The sequence below is a fragment of the Bufo gargarizans genome, chromosome 5, assembly GCF_014858855.1.
Source record: "Bufo gargarizans isolate SCDJY-AF-19 chromosome 5, ASM1485885v1, whole genome shotgun sequence".
Taxonomy (NCBI): domain Eukaryota; kingdom Metazoa; phylum Chordata; class Amphibia; order Anura; family Bufonidae; genus Bufo; species Bufo gargarizans.
In genome coordinates this window covers 230900071-230917815 of record NC_058084.1, presented here as the reverse complement: position 1 = coordinate 230917815, position 17745 = coordinate 230900071, and the positions used below count along the sequence as shown (strand labels likewise).

Below are 17745 nucleotides of genomic sequence, written 5' to 3'. Positions count from 1 at the left end.
CGGATGGTGTTACAGAAAACTAGAAGACACAAATGAAGATCGGACTGACTTGATCCAAAACTAATGAACAATAGGGTAAGCCCTGTAAGAGCCCTAGCTCTCTCCCTTACTGCTCAGCCTATGCAAAAATCTCAATGGTAGAAAATTGCATACCCTCGTTCCTCGACTGTATGACACCTGAACACCCTATAACAGTGAGGGGACACGACCACCGAGTCAGGGTCACCTAGGATCAAGACCACAGGCAAACAGAAATAAAGAAAACAGACTTATCTTGTAGATGCAGCAGTAACAGTTTCTAGCATCAGCACACTCCAGGAAGTTGTATAAACCGCAAAGTGATGCAGTACGGGAAGGGATTTAAAGGGATGCAATCAGTGCAGCTAGATGACAGCTGAGAGAGGGAAACGAGATGACAAAAGAACCTCAGGCAGGAGGTCCTGAAGAACGTCTGTCAGAGCTTCTAAGATGTCTGGCGGTGACAGTTGGCTTTTGTTTCAATAAATTGTTTGAGATGATGTATGCTTCTACTTAAAGGCTATGCACACCTATGGAGTCAATTTTTTTTAATGATTGCATTTAACTTATTTTTGGCTAAAAATCTCATTTTCAATTGGCCTTTATTAAAAATATTGACCGGTTCAATCACAAAGGGTTAACTGTTTTTCTAACTGTGTGACTGGTACTTTCACTGTCACTCTATGCCATCTAATAAACCTTATTTCTAAACTACTAAGAGGTCATAAAAACTTATTTAAGCCACATTGGTATCCATAAGATAAGGATTGAGCTTTAATGAGTTTTTATAATGTGAGAGAGCACAGATAAGAAGTTGTCTGCTCCTCAGACTAAAAAGACAGAAAATCCACAAGCAGCTAGTAGAGCATGTGAGCTCTGTAGACAAAAAAAGAACCCCATATTGTTAATAAAGACCAATTAAAAAAAAAATATATATATATATATATATATATATATATATATATATATATATATATATATATATATATATTTTAGCTACCTACTACCAGTCCACAGAAAATCTACTACTAAGGCTACTTTCACACTAGCGTTCGGGGCTCCGCTTGTGAGTTCCGTTTGAAGGCTCTCACAAGCTGCCCCGAACGGATCCGTCCAGCCCTAATGCATTATGAGTGTATACGGATCCGCTCAGAATGCATCAGTATGGCTCCGTCTCTCCTCCGCTCAGCAGGCGGACACCTGAACGCTGCTTGCAGCGTTCGGGTGTCCGCCTGGCTGTGCGGAGGCAAACGGATCCGTCTAGACTTACAATAGAAGTCAATGGGGACGGATCCGTTTGAATTTGACACTATATGGCTCAATTTTCAAACGGATCCGTCCCCCATTGACTTTCAATGTAAAGTAAAAAAAAGACAATTTTTTTTTTTTGTTCATGGTAATGCAAACGGATCCGTTCTAAACGGATCTAAGCGTTTGCATTATAGGTGCGGATCCGTCTGGGCAGATACCAGACGGATCCGCTCCGAACGCAAGTGTGAAAGTAGCCTAAAGGATACAGATGTGGTGGCAAATCATAATGAGGTTGTTATTATGGGGCACTTCAACTACCCAGATAAAGACTTGGAAACTGAAAGCTGTAGATCTCATAAGGGAAACAGGTTCTTGGCGATAACCTTTCCCAACTGGTTCAGGACCTGAATAGAGGGACGGCCATACTGGACTTAGTACTAACCAACAGACCTAACAAAACAACAGATGTGCAGCTTGGGGGACAACTGGGAAATAGTGACCATACAATAATAATTTTCCAATTGTCATTTAAAAGAGTGTTTCTTTAGGGAGACACAAAAATACCGAACTTCTAAACAGAAAAAAAATTACAAGAATTTGGCCTAACTAGGACAATGTCCTCAAAAATAGAAATGCAGCCACAAAATGGGATATTTTTAAAAGCATCCTAAACTCTACTTGTGAAAAGTGCATACCTTATGGGAATACTTGAGGAACAAGAAAAAAACTATGTGGATAAACAGAAATGTAAAGGAAGTAATAAAGGACAAAAATAAAGCATTTAAATCACTAAAACAGAAAAGTAGCAAGGAATCATTGAAAAACTATAAGAAAAAATATGTAAAAGTAAATTTCCGATTAAAATTGGCCTATCTGACCCGGGAAGAAGTGCAGCAGTGTCTTAAAAAGAATAAAATAGAGGAAACAGATGGCATACACCCCCCGAATCCTAAGAGAATTAGGTAATGTCAAAGGCAGTAGGGCTGCACTGTACCCAATCAATACTTTTACACCGAGATCGATCCAATACCGGGATTAACTATTTTACGATACTAGGAAAACCTAGTATCTTTTAGAGAACATGGCAAGCCCCGCTCTCAGCACGCACCATGTTCTCATTAGCTGGCACAGTGGTGAAGGAGACAGGCCCTCCCTGCCCACTGTGACGCGGCTGTCCCTGGCCACCAATGACAAATTAATAGTGAGGAGGAGGGGAGGGGCTCTGGCCAATGAATATAATGAACCCGTTAATACAAATATAGGCTGCGGGTGCCAACTGTATCATGGCACCCAGCCTCAATGACAGGGAACGCAATACCGCAAACCCCGTCAATTAACCACTCAGGTTCCGCACCTGAGGGGTTAAATCAGGGGGTTCAATGGATCGCAGCGCCCTGTCACTGAGTGCCATGATACAGTCGGCACCCGCAGCCTACATTAGTATTAACGGGTTAATTATATTAATTGGTGGGGCGTGGCCAGCAGCAGAGCGGTGCGGACGTCCTTCTGTGCTCCAGCCTAAATTCTGCTGAATTCGGTCCACATGAACCCATCGGAATCTCCAGCTGCACCTGGGATACATCCCGGACCCGTCTACTATCATCTGACTAGATTCCGAGGCATACAGGTTAAAGCGCCACTCACAGTATCTGTGGCCTAGCAGGCGAACCGAGGCCTCGATTTTGCCTGGAAGCGCAGCTGCAGCTCACAGAGCCACCATGTGTGGCGGGATCGCCATCTGAAAAGACTGCACTGGCTGGCGTAAAGGCTCTGACGCTTTCTACCGTTCGGCAATCCCAGTTTAGCCCGCCGTTTGGATTACCTGAGGAAGCGCCATCTTACCTTCTTCAGAGGTGCCATACACGGCCCTTCTCCTGGACACATACAACCCTTCATTGGCGGGTAAACAGATCTGGTCACAGTGAGTAACTGAGACGTTCCCCCCCCAGTGTGCTCTTGTACATCTCGGGCACCTCCTCACCTCATGGTAGGTGGTTTGTGACCGGATCCCAACCTGATCTCTTCGCACCCTGCATTACAATTTAAGGTCATTGGCCACATTTTTTCATGTTGGCGTCATCCTGTTGGAGGTGGAAGCTATTCCTGACTAGATAGACGCAACAGCTTAACATCGTGATATTCAGCTCCTCCTGAGGTAGTGGAGCACATTTATGGCTGAGTGAGATACCTGATGCAAGGCTCCCCACTGTTCCCTCATCTGTATTCTCTTGCAAGAGACGCTCCAGATACGGGGCTCATGATGGTCAGAAAAGGGAGAACCTCATCTACACCAGCACCTATGGAACGGGGCACGGGATCCTTCTCCCGATTCTTTGCTCCTGCTAACAAGTGGACTCTGCTACAGATAACACTGACTATGTGAAATCAAAAGAGAATGCCATGGCGCATAGTCCGACGCATCTACAGCTTGCTGGTAATCAACCAAGAGTTCAGGGTAATGCGACCCCTCCAAGCTCATAAGCGGAAGCGGCGGCCAGCCCTTTGTCAGCGGCAAATTCATTGCCCGATTCATCTATATTTGTCTCCAAGTCACCTGGCTCTTCCTCCAACCACGGAGACCAGCGGACGCCGATCCCTAACTCATCTATGGGGATCCCTTCTAGACATAGTGACGATGAGTGGGACTGGAAAACCCACTTGAAAGCGCTACCAACCAAAGTTCTTTCAGAATGGAGACCTCTCACAAACAAGATATAGCAGCTTTCCAACAAGATTTCAAACATGTAGGCTATAGAGTGGTGGAAATAGAAGAATCCCAAGAACAAGTTGTTTCAGCTCTGGAAGCTCATTGCCAGATCATACAAGCGCACTCCGACCAGATTCAAGACATCATGAATCACCTTGATGATATCGAAAATAGAAATCGTCGGAACAACCTGTGCATTAGAGGGCTTTCTGAGTCTATCCTCCCACAAGACCTAGACCAATGGGCACAATATTTCTTCAGTACATTACTAAACAAAGGTCCAGCTCCGCTGATTGAAATTGATAGAATTCATCGTGCGCTTGGTCCTAAACCGAGTGATCCCTCACGTCCACGAGATGTTGTCTGTAGGATCCATTTCTACAAAGAGAAAAAAGCTATTCTCAAAGCAGCAAGAAATATGAACTCACAAACATCTGATGTCCCCGATTTTCAGATACTACCAGATCTTGCAAGACGGACCTTACTGTTACGGAAAGCGTTAAAACCCCTTCTCACTCTACTGAGGGACAATGATATAATATACAGATGGGGATATCCCTTCCAATTGTTTGCCAGGAAAAAATGGGAAATCCGCTACATTCAAAACCCTGGCTGACCTGCCGAATCTCCAACACCTTTGGCCTCCCATCAGGGTCTTTCTCCCCATGTCCAGCTTCTGTGAAATGTTTTGATACATGAATTTTTTTTTTTGGTCGGATAGTGTACCTGTTTTGGTTCAAATGTGTCTTTAAATCAAGAGTAGTCTCACCTACATAAAGTAGGTCACATGGACACTGAAGTAAATAAATTACAAAGGAGCTGTCACATGTTAAATAGTGACGAATGTCATGTATTGTCTGTCGAGTGTGTAAATTTATCTCCTTTAAGCATGTAACTGCAATTCACACAATTCAGGCATGGAAAGCAACCTTTCCTTTTTGTGCCTATATAGAATTGTCTTAGTCCCTTGGATATCATGTCTGTTTTGACAAGCTTATCCCGCAAATTAGATGACCTCCTATACAACATGAGATGAGGAGCCTGGAATTCTTTGACAGAGTCTAAATTGCTGCGCAAAATGGATCAATGTTTTTTAATGACCGCCGCTATTAGATGACTTCATCCCGTGAATGTGGAAGTGTATACGAGGTCCTGCCTTCTTGTTTTTTACAACTGGAATATCTAGTCCCAACCTTTCCAGATGTGTCTGGACCAACTGTCTAGGGTACCCTCTGTGTATAAATTTATGAGCCATGCCCTGTAATCTCTGGTCCCACGTGACGGGGTCCTTGACTATCCGCTGTACGCGTAGAAAGTTACTTCTCGGAAGGGACTTAACCATTGCACACGGATGACAACTGTCAAACCACAGCATGGTATTACAGTCCGTCAGTTTAGTGAAAAGATAGGTGGTCAGAGATCCATCTTGGACACTGACCATCGTGTCCAGGAACTGGACCTGATGTGTAGAATGAGTCAAAGTAAACTTGATCTCCGGGTCAAAAAGGTTTTGAGGAAGCAATGGAAGTCCAACAACTCGTCCTCTCTGCCGTCCCAGATGACAAACACATCATCTATGTATCTCCACCACCCCAGCACATGGCTGAAGTGGTGGGACACATAGACATGGTCTGCCTCCAGGTACGATGGTTCCTTTATTTCAGCTAAGAAATTTCATATGGTCCTTGACACCTGGGTCCCAGTCTAATGTACGGCTGACCCCATTTGAGAACCTATGTGTCTCTGAGTCAGCTCCAGGTCATGCAGTTTCCTTGATTTACAGTATGATTACTGATGGAGAGATTGAGGATAAAAACCCTGGGATACATTCTGAATAATGCAATTTTTTTAATAAATGTAATTTTTATTTTTTATTTTTTTTAAAGGCTATTTTTGGAAAACACATAATTTCACGGCACTGGCGGAGCAACAGAAGTATTTGTCACTCCACCAGTGTGGGGAGATTTTGTGGCCAAGCAAAAGTATGTATCATACAGGCCTGACACACTCTCCCAGAGCTGGTGGAGCGACACAAATAGTTGTCGCTCATACAGCTTAGGGAAATTCTGTGGAGAAGGAGTAGTGTGCAAGAGACAGGGCCTGACACAATCTCCCAGCACTGGTGGAGCGACACAAGTATTTGTTGCTCCAACAGCATAGGGAGATTATGTTGACAAGGGGTAGTGTTTTGATTAGAGGCCTGACACAATCTCCCAGGGCTGGTGGAGCGACACAAGTACTTGTCGCTCATACAGCGTAGATAGATCAATAGAAGCCACAAGACTCAATTTATGTTTTCATAAAAACTTTAATAAACAAATAAATTTCTAGATCAATTCCACAAACTATATCCACACACATAACCACACAGTTAAACAGCATCAATCCTAAATAAAAATAAGATAACATTTTTACTAAAGATATAAACACAAATCAGATCATTCGGTCTTGCCACTCCACTCTTCCTGCATCAGAGCAGAAATACTTAGCAAAGAAGTCTCTCATCCGAGAAACTGCCACACTTGTCCGCAGTCCAAAATTTTGAATACTGGCCATATCGCTGTCTTCAGGGATCTGCTCGACACTTTGGGATCCTTTAATGAGGGGGTCGTTGTGTAATATGCAAGCTGACTTTACTACCTCATCGACTGTTTCAACTTTAAGTTGAATTAGTTTTGTGAAGATTCGCCATCTGGCAGCCAAAATGCAGAAAGTGCATTCAACCATGCGGCGAGCCCTGGTCAGGCGGTAGTTAAATATGCATTTTGTTTGATTTAATCCACGGCTTGAATAGGGTTTAATAAGATTTCCACACATTTGAAAAGGTCTCATCAGCTACCAACACAAACGGCATGGGAGGAGCATCTGTACCTGGCAGTGGTTGAGGTGGTGGGAAATCCAATTGTCTATTATATAGACTTCACCCCATGTAGGAATTTTTAAATACCATTGAATCGTTTGCTCTTCCGTATGCCCCAACATCTATGGCCACAAAACGGTATTGGGCATAAGCAATGGCAATTAATATGATTGAAAAATATTTTTTGCAATAAAAAAATACTCTGACGCAGTGCCTGACGCAATGTTTCCCGTCTACTGCCCCAAAACAGTTTAGAAACTGGCACACCTCCAAAAACATTCTGCAATTTCGCTCCCCTTTTGCCTACTTGGATGTGGGATAAATTCCTCATGTAACCGATCCCACAAAACACGGCATGTATCCTTAACAATAATGGAAACGGTGGATATTCCAAGGCAAAACTGGTAATGGAGGGATGCAAAATTTTCTCCTTGCCAGAAATCTATCAGAAGAAAAAAAAAAAAAGGCTAATATTAAAAAAAAAAACTAAATAAAAAAAAAGAACTAAACATGATAAATTGGACTGACTTTTTGGGACCTTTTTTTTACAGGCCATTTTTCACTGGGCAAATGACATTTTTAATCCAGTGAAACAGGCTCTCAAAGGAGAACGATAGGCGTATGCTTCTGACTAGAACTGCTCACAGTGCTGTCAACGTCTCTAAAGGACGAGATATGGCTAAACGAGATATGGCTAAACATTCACATTGAAGCCGTAGAATTAACAGTAAGCAATACTAATGCAGAGCCTACAAAGAACTTATCCTGCGCAATCAAGAGCTGCGCTCAGTAGTTTACTATTTACAAAATGAAATTGAACTAACCTGGGGTTGGGAACTATGTCCGGTTTCAACTTTGAACCAGGAAAAGATACTATAAATATTTATACAAAAATTTAATTGATATAGATAAAATGTATAACAAAAATTACCTTATTGTAAGCATTAGGTGTTCTGCCGGGGAAACACTGCGGCGGAAAGTGGTGTCCTGTCTTTCAATGTGACTTAACACCCTTCATAACAGATCGTCAAAACTTTTCATGCTCATTCGTAAGTAGTTCTGAATAATTCCGCAATTCAGGGAATAGAACTTCAAAAGCTCCCCTTCCTGTTTCAGAAGTTATCGGATGCACCCAATAGCGACGTTGATGACGCTGTCTGGCTCTAAGACGTCTTCTCCAGCGGAACACAAGGATTAGAGCCTAAAATCCAAAATTAATGTGGTCTTTGCAATCTTTACAGGGAGCATCTGAAGGGTAAGTGACCTTCAGTTGTCTTTTATAGCTACTGTACTATTTGCATGGGTATTTGAATCTTTTTGATCTTTAAATACCGGATCTGTCCTTCCGTTTAAAAACGTATAATAACGGATGAGACGGATCCGCTATTTTGACGGATCCGGCGAGAACAATCTCCATTTACATACGGTTTACCGGATCTGGTATTTTGGTCCGGTAACGGAATAGCGGATTCAGTGGGTGAAAAGATATACGGTTACATGCGGTTTGACGGATCCGGTGGGCAGTTCAGGCAACGGAACAGCTTGTCGTATCACTCTGCCGCAAGTGTGAAAGTACTCTTAAATGTAGTGGGAAGCAGTAAAAAAAAAAAAAAAAAAAAAAAAAAAAAAAAATAATAAATAAAATCCAAATGGGGTGGAATTGGAAAACAATGCAATTCCTCCAACGTTTTACGGGTTTTGTTCCCACGGCCTTTTGTTTGCAGCAAAACTGACCCATGCCGTTCATTCTCTGGGTCAGTAGGATTACAACGATACCCCATATGTATAGGTTTTTTTATGTCTAAATAGTGTAAAGAAATTTAAAATTTTATAACATTTTTTACATCACCATATTCTTACCCAGATAACTTTTTTATACTTGTGTCTACTGAGCTGTTTAGAGGCTATTTTTTTGCAGGACAATCTGTAATTTTTATTGATACCATTTTAGAGTGTGCATGACTTTTTGATCACATTTTATTAACATTTTTTGAGTAAGTGAAACAATGAAAAACATTTTGACCCTTTTTTCCATTACGCCATTTGCCATATTGGAATTTTTTTTAAAATATTTTAACAGTATGGCGTTTTAGGTTGCGATACCCATGATATTTATAGTTAGTTATTTAGGTAACTATTTTTTAATTATACGGAAAAGGGGACGATTTAAACATTTTTAGATTTTGTTAGATTTTGTTCTATCAGGGACTTTTTAACCACTTCAGCCCCGCTAGCTGAAACCTCCTTCATGACCAGAGCACTTTTTACACTTCGGCACTACACTCCTTTCTCCGTTTATCGCTCGGTCATGCAACTTACCACCCAAATGAATTTTACCTCCTTTTCTTCTCACTAATAGAGCTATCATTTGGTTGTATTTTATTGCTGCTGACATTTTTACTTTTTTATGTTATTAATCAAAATGTAAAAAATTTTTTGCAAAAAAATGACATTTTTCACTTTCAGCTGTAAAATTTTGCAAAAAAAACGACATCCATATATAAATTTTTTGCCAAATTTATTGTTCTACATGTCTTTGATAAAAAAAAAAAATATATGTTTGGGCAAAAAAAAAAAATGGTTTGGGTAAAAGCTCAAGCGTTTACACACTATGGTACAAAAATGTGAATTTCCGCTTTTTAAAACAGCTCTGATTTTCTGAGCACCTGTCAGTAGAAAAACCCCACAAATGACCCCATTTCGGAAAGTAGACACCCTAAGGTATTCACTGATGGGCATAGAGAGTTCATAGAACTTTTTATTTGTCACAAATTAGCGGAAAATGATGATGATTTATTTTATTTTTTTTCCTTACAAAGTCTCATATTCCACTAACTTGAGACAAAAAATCTAGGAACTCACCATGCTCCTCACAGAATACCTTGGGGTGTCTTCTTTCCAAAATGGGGTCACTTGTGGGGTAGTTATACTGCCCTGGAAATTTAGGGGCCCAAATGTGTGAGAAGAACTTTGCAATCAAAATGTGTAAAAAATGACCGGTGAAATCCGAAAGGTGCACTTTGGAATATGTGCCCCTTTGCCCACCTTGGCAGCAAAAAAGTGTCACACATCTGGTATCGCCGTACTCAGGAGAAGTTGGGGAATGTGTTTTGGGGTGTCATTTTACATATACCCATGCTGGGTGTGAGAAATATCTTGGCAAAAGACAACTTTTCCCATTTTTTTTTATACAAAGTTGGCATTTGACCAAGATATTTTTCTCACCCAGCATGGGTATATGTAAAATGACACCCCAAAACACATTCCCCAACTTCTCCTGAGTACGGCGATACCAGATGTGTCACACTTTTTTGCTGCCAAGGTGGGCAAAGGGGCACATATTCCAAAGTGCACCTTTCGGATTTTGCAGGCCATTTTTTTTACACATTTTGATTGCAAGGTACTTCTCACACATTTGGGCCCCTAAATTGCCAGGGCAGTATAACTACGCCACAAGTGACCCCCTTTTGGAAAGAAGACACCCCAAGGTATTCCATGAGGGGCACTGCGAGTTCCTAGAATTTATTTATTTTTGTCACAAGTTAGTGGAAAATGATTATTTTTTTCTCTTTTTTCCTTACAAAGTCTCATATTCCACTAACTTGCGACAAAAAATAAAAAAATTCTAGGAACTCGCCATGCCCCTCACGGAATACCTTGGGGAGTCTTTCCAAAATGGGGTCACTTGTGGGGTAGTTATACTGCCCTGGCAATTTAGGGGCCCAAATGTGTGAGAAGAACTTTGCAATCAAAATGTGTAAAACATTGCCTGCGAAATCCGAAAGATACACTTTGGAATATGTGCCCCTTTGCCCACCTTGGCTGCAAAAATGTCACACATCTGGTATCGCCGCACTCAGGAGAAGTTGAGGAATGTGTTTTGGGGTGTCATTTTACATATACCCATGCTGGGTGAGAGAAATATCCTGGCAAAAGACAACTTTTCAATTTTTTTTATACAAAGTTGGCATTTGACCAAGATATTTTTCTCACCCAGCATGGGTATATGTAAAATGACACCCCAAAACACATTCCCCAACTTCTCCCGAGTATGGCGATACCAGATGTGTGACACTTTTTTGCAGCCTAGATGCGCAAAGGTGCCCAAATTCCTTTTAGGAGGGCATTTTTAGACATTTGGATCCCAGGCTGCTTCTCACGCTTTAGGGCCCCTAAAAAGCCAGGGCAGTATAAATACCCCACATGTGACCCCACTTTGGAAAGAAGACACCCCAAGGTATCCAATGAGGGGCCTGGCAAGTTCATAGAAATTTATTTATTTTTCGCATAAGTTAGCGGAAATTGATTTTTTTTTTAGTTTTTTCTCACAAAGTCTCACTTTCCGCTAACTTAGGACAAAAATGTAAATCTTTCATGGACTCAATATGCCCCTCAGCAAATACCTTGGGGTGTCTTCTTTCCAAAATGGGGTCAGTTGTGGGGTGTTTGTACTGCCCTGGCATTTGAGGGTCTCCGCAATCATTACATGTATGGCCAACATTAGGAGTTTCGGCTATTCTCCTTAGGCCCCATGCACACGGCCGTTGTTCACGGCCGTGGAGCCGCGGCCTGGATCCCTTCCTGTGAGCTGGAGCGCACGGCGTCACTGGTTGCTATGACGCCGTGCGCCCCCTGCTGCCGGCACAGTACAGTAATACACTGGTATAGATCATACCAGTGTAGTACTGTATTGCGGCGGCAGCAGGGAGCGCACGGCGTCATAGCAACCAGTGACGCCGTGCGCTCCAGCTCACAGGAAGGGATCCAGGCCGCGGTTCCACGGCCCGCACACGGCCGTGAACAACGGCCGTGTGCATGGGGCCTTATATTGAGCATACAGGTAATGAGATTTTTTTTTCCGTTCAGCCTCTGGGCTGAAAGAAAAAAAAATGAACGGCAGAGATTTCTTCATTCGCATCGATCAATGTGGATGGAAAAATCTCTGCCCCCCAAAAAAAAAAAAAAAAAAAAATAATGGAGGGGAAAGGCGTCTGCCAGGACATAGGAGCTCCGCCCTACATCCATACCCACTTAGCTCGTATGCCCTGGCAAACCAGATTTCTCCATTCACATCAATCGATGTGGATGAATAAATCATTGCCGGGATTTTTTTTATATATATACACAAAGTGTTTGCCAAAGCATAGGAACGCTGCCTCCTCCTCAGCTCGTATGCCTCGGCAAACGTATCTGTTACTGCAGAGGAGAAAATCTCGTCTTGCAACGCCGCATACACCGACTTGCGTGTAATCTGACAGCAGCGCAATGCTACTGTCAGAATGCACATCAGTGCTGCAGCTAATTGATCGGTTGGTCCACCTGGAAGGTAAAAAAACAAAAAAGAAAAAGAAAAAACCAGGCCGCAACGCAATAATTTTAATAACTTTGCAACAGAACGTATAAACTTTAACTTTTTTAACTGCACTTTAACCTTTTTGCTTACTGGTGTTTTTTTTTTTTTTTTACCTTTATAGAACAAACCTCTCCTTCCCCATGGGTCAATGTGCAAAGCGCAAATCGCCCAAAGATGTGGCGAAGTGCGTTATGCACTTTGTCCCATGTGAAAGGAGACGTTTGCAGCAGCTGTGCGAGTGAATGGGCCCTAATAGCCCTGTGTGCCTGTCCTGGTGAGATGATCCCTATGCTAATAGTGTACCTGTGAGTGGTACTTCTGGAAACACTCTCCAAAGCATAGGGCAGGGTAGTCAGGACAGAAATAGCGGGTGTCACGCCTTATTCCACTCCTGCTACAGACACAACATCTTTTTCGGGGTGACGGTTGGGTTGAGGTACCAGGAACGACATTGGGGAAATGTCGCTCGTGTAGACGGCTAACTACACTGGTGGATGGGGCCACGGAACCTCCTGGGTACAGGAGGTTCTCGATGATCTCTTCCTGAAATTTGAGGAAGGATCCAGTTCTCCCAGCCTTTACTGTAGAGAACAAAACTATTATACAGAGCCAATTGAATTAAATATACAGACACCTTCTTATACCAGCGTCTGGTTCTGCGGGAAACTAAATACGGAGACAACATCTGGTCATTGAAGTCCACTCCTCCCATGAGCAAATTATAGTCGTGGACTGAGAGGGGCTTTTCAATGACACGGGTTGCTCGCTCAATTTGTATTGTCAGGTCTGCGTGAATGGAGGAGAGCATGTAAACGTCACGCTTGTCTCTCTATTTCACCGCGAGCAGTTCTTCGTTACACAGTGTGGCCCTCTGCCCCCTTGCAAGATGGGTGGTAACGAGCCGTTGGGGGGAGCCCGCGCGACTAGTTCGCGCGGTACCACAGGCGCCAATCCGTTCTAGAAACAAATGCCTAAAGAGGGCCACACTTGTGTAAAAATTGTCCACATAAAGATGGTACCCCTTGCCGAATAAGGGTGATACCAAGTCCCAGACTGTCTTCCCACTGCTCCCCAGGTAGTCAGGGCAACCGACCGGCTCCAGGGACTGATCTTTTCCCTCATAGATCCGAAATTTGTGGGTATAGCCTGTGGCCCTTTCACAGAGCTTATACAATTTGACCCCATACCGGGCGCGCTTGCTTGGGATGTATTGTTTGAAGCCAAGGCGGTAAAATGTATCAGGGACTCGTCTACGCAGATGTTTTGCTCTGGGGTATACAAATCTGCAAATTTCTGGTTGAAATGGTCTATGGGGGCCGAATTTTGTGGAGCCGGTCAAAAGCAGGGTGGCCTCTGGGACGGGAGGCGGTGTTGTCACTAAAGTGCAGGAAACGCAGGATGGCCTCAAAACGTGCCCTGGACATAGCAGCAGAGAACATGGGCATGTGATGAATTGGGTTCGTGGACCAATATGACCGCAATTCATGCTTTTTTGTCAGGCCCATGTTGAGGAGGAGGCCCAGAAAAGTTTTAATTTCGGAAACTTGGACTGGTTTCCACCGGAAAGGCTGGGCATAAAAGCTTCCCGGGTTAGCGGTGATAAATTGTGTGGCATACCTGTTTGTTTCGGCCACAACTATGTCTAAGAGCTCCGCAGTCAAGAACAGCTCAAAAAATCCCAGGGCCGAACCGATCTGAGCTGTCTCAACCCGAACTCCAGACTGGGCAGTGAAAGGGAAAACTACAGGTGCGGCTAAAGTTGGGGACTGCCAATCAGGGTTTGCCAGCACCTCTGGGATTCTAGGGGCTCTACGGGCACGTCTTTGCGGTGGCTGCGACGGGGGTCACTACTGCACGTGCCACCGTACCAGCTTCAACTGCCCTTCTGGTGCTCGCTACTTCACCAGGTTGTATGGCAGTGCTGGTACTAGGTCCAGGGAGGGCTGGGCTGCTGGTGTATGCCTCACCACGTAATCCGACAGCACCAGCCCCACTCTGCTGCTCTTGAAGCGGATCCTGCGCAACCTGTGGTCTAGCGACACGGGGCCGGGTACGCCTGGTGCTATCAGGGACCTCAGCCTCCTCGTCCGAACTTTGGGTCAGAGAGCCACTGCTTTCTACAGGTTCGTATTCTGACCCGCTGGATTCATCAGATGAGGGTTCCCACTCCTCATCCGACTGGGTCAGAAGCCTGTAGGCCTCTTCAGAGGAATACCCCCTGTTTGACATTTTGGGCAACTAAATTTAGGGGTATTCCCTGAGACTACCCAAGAAAAAAAAAGCAAGCCTGTCTTACAAAGGGGAGGCTAGCGAAGTACCAGAGGCCGATGCGGTTGATAAAAAAGATCAAAACTGATTTTTTTTATCGCCGCAGTGCGTGTAAAGCAATTGTGCAGTGATCAAAAAAAAAAATTTTTTTGCCACTGCGGTGGGGCGGGCGTGGGTGAACGCACGTGTGGGCAACCGATCAGGTCTGATCTGGCAAACACTGCGTTTTGGGTGGAGGGCGAACTAAAGTGAAACTAGTACTATTATAGATCTGACCGTGATCAGTTTTGATCACTTCCAGATACTATAAAAGTACAAATGCTGATTAGCGATACGCTAATCAGCGAATAACGGACTGCGGTGCGGTGGGCTGGGCGCTAACTGATCGCTAACTACCTAACCAAGGGGCCTAAACTATACCTAAAACCTAACGGTCAATACCAGTGAAAAAAAAAAAGTGACAGTTTACACTGACAAAGGGGTGATCAAAGGGTTAATTGGGGTTCAGGGGGGTGATCTGGGGCTGAAGTGTAGTGTTTGGTGTACTCACTGTGAAGCCTGCTCCTCTGCTGGATCCAGCCAACGAAAAGAACCAGCAGAGGAGCAGGCAGCCATATAACAGATCATATTTACAAATATGATCTGTTATCTGGCGCTGTGATTGGTTTTTTTGAAAATCATCAGCCTGCCAGCCGCGATCATTGGCTGGCAAGCTGATGACGAAATGGTCCCTGACGAAATGCCGGCCCGAACTGCGCATGCGCGGGCCGCATAGCGCGTCATCTCGCGTCTCGCGAGATGAAGCGTATATGAGTCGTTGTGCGCAGCGCTGCCGCCTCCGGACCGCACATCTGCGCTAGGCGGTCCGGAGGCGGTTAAATGAGATTTACGCTAGAAATTGCTGATTTCTTATCCTGGCCTGCCATCTGGTGGCCAAAATAAGAATTGCAGCATAAACACTAAGCCTCGTTCAGCACAACTACTAATGCCCACATTGGCAGCACGGAACATCAGTAGGAAGCGCAATCTTTTGGTTATTTTTGCATTTAGATGCCGCAATCTCACTTGATCACTGCATCTAAAGCCTTTGATTACCGTGATCATTATTGCCAATCACGGTAATTAGCCGCAAGTCGGCCATGGCGTCCGCTGCACATGTGAGCAGGCGACATGTTTACACATCGCTCCAGCGCCTCAGCGAACGGGTCAAAAAATGTGAATGCCGTAACAGAATGAGGTGAATGCCATAAAAGAAAAAAGAAAATAAACATGCAATTCACGTCCAAAAAACAGGACAAGACTGTTCGATTATGGGCCAGACATTCTATAAAAATGCAGAATGCAGCAGCTTTTTTGGTGTTTTATTTTTTGGAATGGAATCGAGTATCGCAATACATTTTTATGGTATGTAAAAATGCCATTTAAAAACAAGTGTAGATGCCAGCCCCCACCCCCTGTATTGGGGTCATTCACAGTGGCTGACACTGTTATGGTGGGGGATCTGTGGATGTCAAATAGCATAAGATGCTATTTATCTGTCATCCACAGATTCCCCCCATAGCAGTGTCATGCCATCCACAGATACCCCCATAACGTACAGTCTTATAGGGCGAAAAATACGGTAATCAGTTCTATGAGGAGGTAAGTTCTTGACTTGAATGCAGTGAGTCAATGGATGTCGTATATCTTGACTTATCCAAAGCAATTGATATTGTGCCATATAAAAGATTAGTATATAAAATGAGAAGACTTGGACAGGGAGAAAATGTTTTTTTGTGGGTAAGTAACTAGCTTAGTGATAGAGGGTGGTTATTAATGGCACACACTTAGATTGGGTCACTGTCACTAGTGGAGTACCTCAGGGGTCAGCATTGGGCCCTATTCTCTTCAATATATTTATTAATGATCTTGTAAAAGCCTTACACAGTAAAATATTTTTTTTTTTTGCAGACGATTCTTAGGCCCCTTTCACAAGGGCGTCATTTTTTTTGCCCGGATAAGAGCCGGGTGCGTTGCGGGAAAATGCGCGTTTTTTTCTGTGCAAGTGCAAAACATTGTCATGCGTTGCACTCGCGTGAGAAAAATCGCGCATGTTTGGTACCCAAACCCGAACTTCTTCACAGAAGTTCGGGCTTGGGATTGATGTTCTGAAGATTGTATTATTTTCCCTTATAACATGGTTATTTCCCTTATATTTTCCCATATAACCGGAGTGACGTCATCGAAGGTCCTTAAGCTCTATTTAATGGAGTAGCTCACCCCAGGTCCTGTTCATCAGCAGCGGAGACAGAAGGAGATGCCGGGCTTCGCGAGCAAGTGGACTAAGGTGAGTTAAAAAATTTTTTATTTTTTTTTAACCCCTCTAGCGCTGGTTTACTATGCATTCTGTATTCAGAATGCTATTATTTTCCCGTATAACCATGTTATAAGGGAAAATAATAATGATCGGGTCTCCATCCCGATGGTCTCCTAGCAACCATGCGTGCAAATCGCACGGCATCCGTACTTGCTTGCGGATGCCATCCGATTTTCACACACCCCATTCACTTCTATGGGGCCTGCGTCACGTCAAAATCGGAAAATATAGAGCATGCTGCGATTTCAACTGAACGCACAAGTGATGCGTTAAAAACATCGCTCATGTGCACAGCCCCATAGAAATGAATGGGTCAGGATTTAGTGCGGGTGCCATACGTTCGCCGCACGGATCGCACCCGCACGGAAAACTCGCCCGTGTGAAAGGGGCCTTAACTGTGTAAAGTAATTAACACGGAAGTGGACAGAGGGATCTGGCTAAATTGTACGCTTGGGCCGAAAAGTGGCAGATGAGGTTTAAAGGGGTTGTCCAGGTTCAGAGCTGAACCTGGACATACCTCCATTTTCACCCCGGCAGCTCCCCTGACATGAGCATCGGAGCAGTTCATGCTCCGATGCTCTCCTTTGCCCTGCGCTAAATCGGGCAGGGCAAAGGCATTTTTCTGAGTTCCGGTGACGTACCGGGGCTCTCCATGGGGCTGACAGGAACCCCGGTGACGTCACCGGCACTGATGGGCGGGATTTGGCTCTGCCCTAGCCAGTAAAACGGCTAGGGCAGAGCTAAAGCCCGCCCCTCAGAGCCGGGGACGTCACCGAACACACTGCTGGGCGGAAGTTACCGCCCGGCAGTGTGTTATTGTAAACACAAGAGCCTGTGCCCTGCGCGATCTAGCGCAGGGCACGGGAGCGCATCGGAGCATGAGATGCTCCGATGCCAGGCTCAGGAGGGCTGCCGGGGTGAAAATAAGGGTA

At 44.2% G+C, this 17745-nt stretch overlaps 1 protein-coding gene across 2 annotated transcripts in view; it reads right to left on the bottom strand.

Annotated features, from left to right (window-relative positions):
• ATPSCKMT (ATP synthase c subunit lysine N-methyltransferase) overlaps positions 1-17745 on the bottom strand; it is a 163327-nt gene that overhangs the window by 100016 nt on the left and 45566 nt on the right. The gene's annotated exons all lie outside the window — the stretch shown is intronic.